This window comes from Equus caballus, chromosome 2 (genome assembly GCF_041296265.1).
Source record: "Equus caballus isolate H_3958 breed thoroughbred chromosome 2, TB-T2T, whole genome shotgun sequence".
In the NCBI taxonomy this organism is placed as follows: Eukaryota; Metazoa; Chordata; class Mammalia; order Perissodactyla; family Equidae; genus Equus; species Equus caballus.
The window spans coordinates 83,579,447-83,588,680 of record NC_091685.1 but is presented as its reverse complement, the minus strand read 5'-3'; the positions used below and the strand labels follow the sequence as shown (position 1 = coordinate 83,588,680).

General features: G+C 35.8%; 1 non-coding gene across 1 annotated transcript; it reads right to left on the bottom strand.

Annotated features, from left to right (window-relative positions):
* Positions 1-7,762: 7,762 nt before the first annotated feature.
* LOC111772639 (U6 spliceosomal RNA) lies at positions 7,763-7,872 on the bottom strand. Its single transcript, XR_002806643.1, has one exon. It is a non-coding gene; the product is annotated as a U6 spliceosomal RNA (small nuclear RNA).
* Between the last annotated feature and the right edge of the window lie 1,362 nt (positions 7,873-9,234).

The window sequence follows — 9,234 nt, the reverse complement described above, 5'->3', positions numbered from 1 at the left end:
AAGACTCTGCTCTTTGCACAACAATATAACGAGAATAGGTCTACTGGATATCACTTTCTTAACCTCTTCCTTAGATAGTACTTTATCAGATGAGTGATATGATAATTATGTCACTCATATCACTTATAATTATCACATCACTCACCTGATTATATTCAAAATAATATAAGATCCAAAAATAAATAGTGGAATACAGGGAACGTTCAATACCAAATAAAAAGACTATGAAGACCACAGAGCTGTCTTTACCCTCCCCTTTACAGGTAACTAATGCATTCAATTTTATGCTTTGACAAGAGTGAAGATAAACTGCCTAAGACAATCCCTGTCAAAATCAATTTGGTTGAGGCCGTATAAAAACAGAGGGTAAATTTTTTCTTTAAAGGCCAAAATGTTTGTTCATTCCTGTTGCTTCATAAGTGTCCTTGATTTCTTGCTTCACTCTAAAAGAACAAAAACAAAACCATAGTGATTGCAAGGTAAGTGTGGTTGACGCAAGAGAGATGATAGCAAAGAGCTAAACAAGTAAAAGTCCTTGGCTCTAAATCAAAAGAGAGACAAGTTAATGCACGTGTATACTTTCCAAGTTTATATAAAATTTATAAAATAGGTACGTATACATTTTTATGCTTTCTGCCTTAATTGGCTTTTTAAATTAACCGATGAATTTTCCAGCCTGATATGGTCAGATAATATGGTCTATAAACTCATTTCTGGCAAAACTGACATGAGACAGGAAGTCTCATACACTGGTGGGAGAGGATAAGTTGGTGAAAGGTTTTTAGAAAACAAATTGACCTTTAAAATGTTAGCATATTTTGAGCACTTCTAGGAATCATTCCCAAGAAATAATTCTTTCAAATTTAGGGAAAAGATTTTATGTAAAAATGATTAAAACCAATCATTTATATACATTAAAACAAATTACTGGAATAAATGATGGTGGCGGTCTCACACACACTCACAGTGATATATTCATATGATACAATTAAAATGATAGAGTTCATTACAAATCTGTATATAGAAAATTCTTCCAATAAATATAAGAATAACTGGGAGAAACTGCATCAAAGTGTATTGTTGGATGTCAGATAATTTTCCTTTACTTCTCTTTGTAAGCTTTTGTCTTTCCTATATTTTATAGGTATGTATTTTTTAATCATAAAAACTAAAAGCTTTAAAATTATTTCATAATCAAATAGTCTGAAAAACCACATTTGTAGCTTTATTCAAATGGATAATTAGATATATTTCTAAATTTTTAAATTTCCCTCAATTTGGGACAATTTTACATTGGGAAGTTTGAGAGGGAGCCAAATTTTCTGAAAAATAATTTTTATCCTCTGTAGGATCATGTCTTGGTAAGCACAGTTAAAATGTTCTAGAACAGGAAGAATGTGTGTCAAAATTTTGTGCAAGGGACAAGTAATAAAGATTAAGAACAAAGAAAGTAGTATTAAGAGATATTCTAACATACATATACTTTTAATGCTGAATCTATCAGTTTTCTCTTTTGTAAAATCAGAGATTTTGATGAATGACCTCTATGTTCTTTCAGTTCCAACAGACTGTGCTTCTATGATATTATCTCCAAAAATCTTAATCTGCCCCTGAATTTACCTTTGCACAAATAGTCTCTCCTGATTGGTAGCTATGGGGGGGGGGGGGTAAAGGTGAACATTTTGGTGCCTTAGATCTGCTCTCAGTTGCACCAACTTTTCCCCTGCCGTCCACAGTCCACTTCCAGATTTCTTGGTCTCAGCTTTCAGAGGGCTTTACTTTTACTGGAAGTGGAATTATTCTTTACGAATCACTTGTGTAAGCTTTGAGAAACTGTCCTTTTGACTTCAAACCACAGAATTTTATTGTTGCTCTTTTATTTTGTTTTGTTTTCCTTCAGACACTGGAGCATATTTCCCTCATTTAAATTGCTTTGCATTCCAGTCATTAATTGGTGAATGTTGGGGGTTCAACATGTGTTTCCCATAAAGTTGCCAGCTTCCCCTGGTGTTATATGACAGCCCCCTTGAAAGCTGAAGACAAGGTGTTTGCACTTTGTCTAAAACAAGACATGATTTGAACTAACGTAAATTTACAGTAGCCAAGGTTACAGCATAATAGAGAACTCTGAAATACCTGGATGGAGGAACAGACGTAAAGGCCACGCTGCAAGGGTGAAATATATTAATGTCTGTAACAGGATGTGAGAACATGCCATGTACACATCTGGGAAGCTTCAGGAATAAGGGAGGGAAAAAATCAGGAAACAGGGGCTGATTAAATATAGCATTGCTCTCAATAGGCAAATCAAATTAAAAACAATCTTAAAGTCTTGAGTAAAGTAAACAGAATCACACTCTATAAAGCCAGAAGTGATTCCGTAGCTGAGAGAAGCTTCCTGTAGCTGTGTGAGTTTTATATGAGGTCCCTGAATTCCCGTTAGCCAAATGTTTCCTTCTGGACTGTTCTCAAGGTCTAATTATTATTATTTTTTTTAATAAGCACATGAACTCTAAACGATGGGATCCATAGGGCGGTTACAGAGGAGAGGTTTAAAATAAAATTATGTAAACTTAAAAATGAACTGATTTTACTCTCTTTCCACTATTCTTAAAAAAGAAAAAAATTCACTAAAAGAGTGAAAGCATGGAGCAGAGGGAGAAGAGAATATGGGCATGAAGAGATGAACCAAATTGAAAAACTGAAGAAGAAATCAAGAGAGAGATGAATTGTGGCAAAGCGTAAGAAGAAAGCTACGGGCTCACCAAGGAAATGATTATTGGTCCCTGACTGTACATAATAGTGTTAGTGGATTTTTTCTAATAAATCCAAGGGAATATTAACATGAACATTTGTAATATAATATGTTGATAACACATAACGAATTTCTGCAATGTATTTAAAAGGTACTGAAATGATTGTTCTTGATGATCATGATAAAGTCCAGCAACCTTGAATTAACATACAATACACATTAAGCAATTGCTTCGACAGGGTGATTGTGCTTTAGGGCAAGTAAAGGATAACAATATTCTTATGTATATGTTTTGATAAAAGAAAATGTTATCTTTACATGAATTTGGAAGTATGGACTATTATATGGGATCAGATACTTTAATTTCTGAACCGAGATTTTGAGGAAGACCAAAGACCATAGAAAACTTTATTTGCTGAAAATGACCAGAAAATTCATGGGACTCACCCTATATTTTAACCAAGAAGAAAGAAAAACTAGAAGAGGTTTAGCAGGTAGTAAGAGATAAAAATTAAATGTGCTAGAAACATCATACAGGATATTTGTTCCATGTAACAGTTATACTTGAGTAAATTTCAAAGCAAATTAATAATATCACATTTTGTCAAGATATTGCAGTAACAATGGGCATTAATAATAAACAATCAAACATAAACATTGAAGTTAGCAAAGATTCTCCAATTAAGGTCAGAAGAATCCTAAGGCCAAGGACAAAGAACTGGAGGCTGGTATGGTCCATGAGACACTTACAGGGAGTAGCACATCCTGGAAATACTTCTGGAAAGTGTTCCTATGACAGAATCTGTCCCAGGTGAGAGAAGGTCAAGTGAACAGTTACCCTCAACCCACTATAAAAAAAACACCCCTTCCAGGTAAAAAGTGAGGATGCTCTTGTGACTACCTTTTAATTATTATGCAAAACATTTTTAAGAATTCCTTTTGGCACAGATGGGAAGTTGCTGAGACAATTGTAACCGTCTCCATCTTCTTCACAAGGAATCCCCATGGAACCATTAAATAGGAGAATTTATGGCTAAATCTAATTTTTTTCAATAAAGCCTTCATCTTGACATGACAGATTTGGAATTTCAGACAGAATCAATTTCAGCATTCACTATTAGGAAAGTAGACACTTCTCACGGGGAGCACAAGAAAATAGAAAAATCATCAGATAGGTGAAAAGATACTTTGTGTTTAAAGAATAATTTCCTTTGATATATTAGAACAATACCTATGGCCAAAAACTAAAAGGAGATTTTGAAACTTTTAATCTACTTTCTCAATTTAAGAGGTCAACGTACCTCTTCAACTATCATTTAAAAATGTAAAATCTGGGGTCGGCCCAGTAGCATAGTGGGTGAGCTCATACACTCCACTTCGGCGGCCCGGGTTTCATGAGTTCGGATCCCAGATGTGGACCTATGTACCACTCATCAAGCCATGCTATTGCAGCATCCCACATACAAGTTAGGGGAAGATTGACAGAGATGTTAGCTCAGGGCCAATCTTCCTCAACCAAAAAAAAAAAAAAAAGTAAAATCTAAGCTTTAGAAAAGACTAACTGTAAAAGATAAACAAAAATATTGATGAATAAAATCTGCAATGGGAACAATGAGCAGCAAACAAGATACCACAGAAATTAACAAATCAGAAAATCTGAAAAGTTTCCAACAGGATACCGATTGCACTCTTGAAGGAATTTGAGGAGGGCATATTTTTCAAAGGACATTTTACAAAAGTGTGGATATAGAGGAACCCCAAAGGGTAGAGCTTAGAAGCAACAACACTTCTGCTAAACTTGAAGGGACAGGTAAAGAGACTAGATAGCTTAGCCAGGAGGGAGGAAATTGCATAGTGGGCTCAGGGCCACATGGACCTGACTGAAGCCGGAGCGTGAGGAACCCTAGGATGTAGTTCGTACTTTCAGCCTCACCGGGTCAGAGTGAGGATGGAGAAAAGCTGTGGGGTGGATCTGAAGAGGCACATGGAAAACTTCCAGCACGTAAATAAGACCAAGAAATTTTCTAAGAACCCAGAGGAAAACAAAAATTGTATAAATGATGAGGTATTATATAAAACATGGGTGGCAGATACAAGTAATCTAATCTAAAATTAATGAGAATTGAAGGCAATTTTAAAAAGTAAAGGGAATAGATGGTAGAGTAAAAAAATGAGAGAAATCTTTTCTGGGTCAAAAGGCTGATTTTGTAGCTCAAATGTGCATATTTAACATATACAAGGCAACTAAAAAGTAAAACACAATAAAGAGTTCAAGAATACGGAAGTGGCATCTTAGAGATGTTAGCCAATAAACCAATAAATATAGTACTAAGTGTTATGTGTGTGGTAGGCGAGATAATGTCCCTCCCCCGCCCAAAAAATGTCCAAAAATGGATTTTGTAGATGTGATTTAATTAAGGATGTTGAGATGGGGAGATTATCCTGCATTATTTGCATGGTCCAAGTGTAATTACATGTTGCAGTGAGAAAGACCATACTCCAGAGGAACCGTGGGACATGGTAACAAACAAAGGACAAGGCCCCTTTATCAGTCAGTCAGAGAGGGGAGATGCGACAATGAAAGTGGAGGTTGGAATGGTGCTCTTTGAAGAGAGAGAAAGTGCTATAAACTAAGGAATGTAGGCAGCCTCTAGAATCTGGAAAAGACAAGGAGTATATTCTGCCCTACAGCCTCCAGAAGGAACACAGCTTTGCTGTGATTTTAGCTTGATTTAATGAGACATATATTGGACTTCTGACCTCTAGCACTATCAGATGATAAATTTGTTATTTAAGCTACTTAATTTGTGGGAGCTTGTTACAGCAGCAATTGGAAACTAATACATGCTGTTAATTGAATTATAATCTTTGAGAAAATATTAAAATATTAAAATTATTATAAAAATACATACTATTATGTACATCCCTAATACATAAGCCATATAAACTGGGTTAGCTTATTCTTGCCTGGAAACCAATCTCAGTTTCATAGTTACTTTGAAAAAAATACTGCAAGTAAAATAAGATAAAAAGTAATTTCAATCTTTATTAAAGCACCTCTAACAAGGCCACAGAGAGATTCCATAAAACACAACATAACCTCTTTAAAAATAACTTTGCTTTCTCTCTCCAACCAACCCCATCCATAACTCTTTAAACTCAACCCTAGCAGCTTCTTGCCACTCCAACTTCCTTCCCATCTCAGTTTGTGAATAGACTGTCTTCCTTTTACAAGGGAAAGCTCATCTTAGGTTTCATATCCCACACTCCAATACTATCAACCATTTCCCCTTCTAACGCCGTAGAATACCCAGCCTGTTAAAGCTGCTCAAACACAGACTTCATTTTAGAAGTGGGAAGAGGAGCAGAGTGCAAACACTGATTAGATATTTGTTAGTTTGTTATTACCTTTTGCTTTATTCTTCCCGCAAATATAAACTGCTGCTATTGCTGCAAGTACTACCACTACTTCTAATCATTATCATCATATTAATAAGGACGCCTTATAATAATTACAATTATTAGACAATGTCATTTCATGGGTGAAACTGTGGGAGCAGTCAACCCTGGTGCAGCCAATAAAGAGATTGTGTTGGCTGTTGAGAATTTAGAACAGTATGAAAGAAACTAAAATGTATTTTGCTTTTTACTATCATTGCACGACATCAATTCTAAACATCCATGATAACTTACTCTCATGCTGGGGGGCACCACTTACACCAACTCGCATCCATATAGTTCATCACTACTACAGTGAGGCTACAATCCCCACTGTTAACTGAGGATCTGTGATCTCCAAACTGATATTAGAAGAGGAAATAACAATGCTCTTGACTTCATGTATCACAGCATTTCCTCTTGCGTTCATATGAGGCTTTTCAGTGCCCCCTGCCTGCGAAGGACTCACAGTTTTTAAATTCTCTGTTTAAATTGAAATATCTGAGGGGCTGGCCCCGTGGCCGAGTGGTTAAGTTCACGCGCTCTGCTGCAAGGAAGCCCATTGTTTCATTGGTTCGAATCCTGGGCGCGGACATGGCACTGCTTGTCAGACCACGCTGAGGCAGCGTCCCACATGCCACAACTAGAAGAACCCACAACGAAGAATATACAACTATGTACCGGGGGGCTTTGGGGAGAAAAAGGAAATAATAAAATCTTTAAAAAAATAAATAAAAAATAAATAAAATAAATTGAAATATCTGAGCCCAGATGCAACCAAATGACTAGTTATTGCCTTTGTACCTTAACAGGGTCCAAAAATTGACACAGACTTCTTTATCATATTTGAATAGGGAAAATGTGACCCAAAATACCCAATGTTTTTTGTTCATTTGTTTTATGACCTAGTGACACAGTTCTATATAGAGGCATCTGTGGCATAGATTTGTTTCAGATAGTAGTGTGTGAGTAAGTGTGGTTTGTGTGTATATAAATTTGCTGGGACTTTTTCTCCCTTAAAACTCTTCCATCATTCTCTATATAGAAAGGAAAGAGTAAATTCCATGTAAACCAATAACCTTTTCTATCGATAGGCTTTTCATAAAGTGTGAAGTAGGAGGTGTTGTGTCCATATAAAAATGGGTTTCTTTAGGTTGAAATATTTCATTTTTTAAAAATTATTTTCATAGTTTACCATGGTTGTGTTTATACATTTCAATAAACAAGGAGAAATATAATTTTCAATTGTCTTATTTTTACAATAAAGTGCACTTGTAGATGCAGTCTTTTTTTTACCTGTTAATGTTAATGTGTAGAATCAAATGATGCGTTAGAGAAACAAGGTTTGTGCCGTGTTGCCTAACAGTATCAGAATTGTATTTTATTCTTTACTTCCCAGCATAGGAATGACTAATATCCAAGTTACTGTCCATGGTGATTGTGATTTACCACTATCGAATTTGGATATTAAATTATAATGAGCTTGCCAAACATAAAATTTGAAGTTTGGTAAAAAGATAAAAGGAGTATTAGGCAGTAAACTGAAAATGTGGCCAAACGTAGATAAGCAAAATTTTCGCATTTTTCCTGGGTAACTTTTATGTGGTCCTTGCACAAGGGCCATGACAATCTTCTCTATATCGTTCCAGTTTTAGTATTTGTGCTGCCAAAGGGAGTACTTGGGTACCTTTTAAAGCTTTCAGAATAATTGATACACTCTTCTAGGTCACAGGTCACTTTTTTGATAAATTATCTAATCATACTGGCAATTAAAATATTTTGGAACTACAGGGGCCAGCCCAGTGGTGCAGCGGTTAAGTTCACACCATCTGCTTTGGCGGCCTGGGGTTCACCAGTTCAGATCTCAGATGTGGACCTATGCACTGATTGTCAAGTCATGCTGTGGCAGGTGTCCCACATATAAAGTAGAGGAAGATGGGCATGGATGTTAGCTCAGGGCCAGTCTTCCTCAGCAAAAACACAAGGATAGACAGCAGATGTTAGCTCAGGGTTGATCTTCCTAAAAAAAAAAAAAATTGGGGAACTACACAAAAATCCTTCATAAATCTCTTTTGTCAATACAAACTACCTTATACATAGCTATCAAAAAGGAAGATGTTTCAATCCAAAGAGAGGACAATTTAAAAGCCTGGAATACTAAGAAAGCATAAGGCAATGTGATTTTCAATCTTGAGTTTCTCCTAAGGGGTTTATGTAATACAAAGCTTTTTTGTCCTTTTGTCAATTATTATAATAATTATATTTTAATCACATCATTTTATTTTTAGTTTGGCAATGCATGTTACTTTTATTTGCCACGTTATGTCATTACAACTTTGACGCAAGATTTTCTCTCACATAGTAGAGAAAGTGAAACCTTGTAAAGGTATCCAATTCATGTGTTCATGAATGAATGATGAATAAATTCACTAAAAAGGAAATCAGAGAGCAGATAAAAAGAGGAATCAGAGGAAGGAAGGAAGAAAAAGCAAGAGAAAGAAAAGGAGACTCGGATACGTAGAGAGGGAGCGTAATAAAGAGCAAAGGCTGAGGTCTCCTGAAGAAGAAGGGATTCTCCTTAAGTCTGAAACATTACTTGTCTGGCCTGTTGGCCCACCACACAGAGTTTGGATGGCCAGCTCCCACATAGAATGAGCCAATTACTTAAAACAAATCTCTCTCTGACTAGATAGACAGATACAGACACAGATAGGCATAAATATAGATACATCTAGAGGTAGATATAGAGAGATGGATAGTTTCAGATATAAATGTTTTCAATATTAGAAGAATATTGATATTCAGATGAACAGAACCAATAGGAGATAGATATCTCTACCTTTCTCTCTCTATTTCCTATTGCTTCTGTTTCTCTGGAAAATCTGGACCAACACAGATTCTTTCATTTAATTTAATAATTTAATGAGTATCATGGAACAGCATATTATAAACTCAAAACTCTTAAGCGACAAGGCCATCCTTACAGGGATTTAAGCGAATCAAGCTTTTCTGATAAACTCAGCACTGGCCTCCAGATCCTC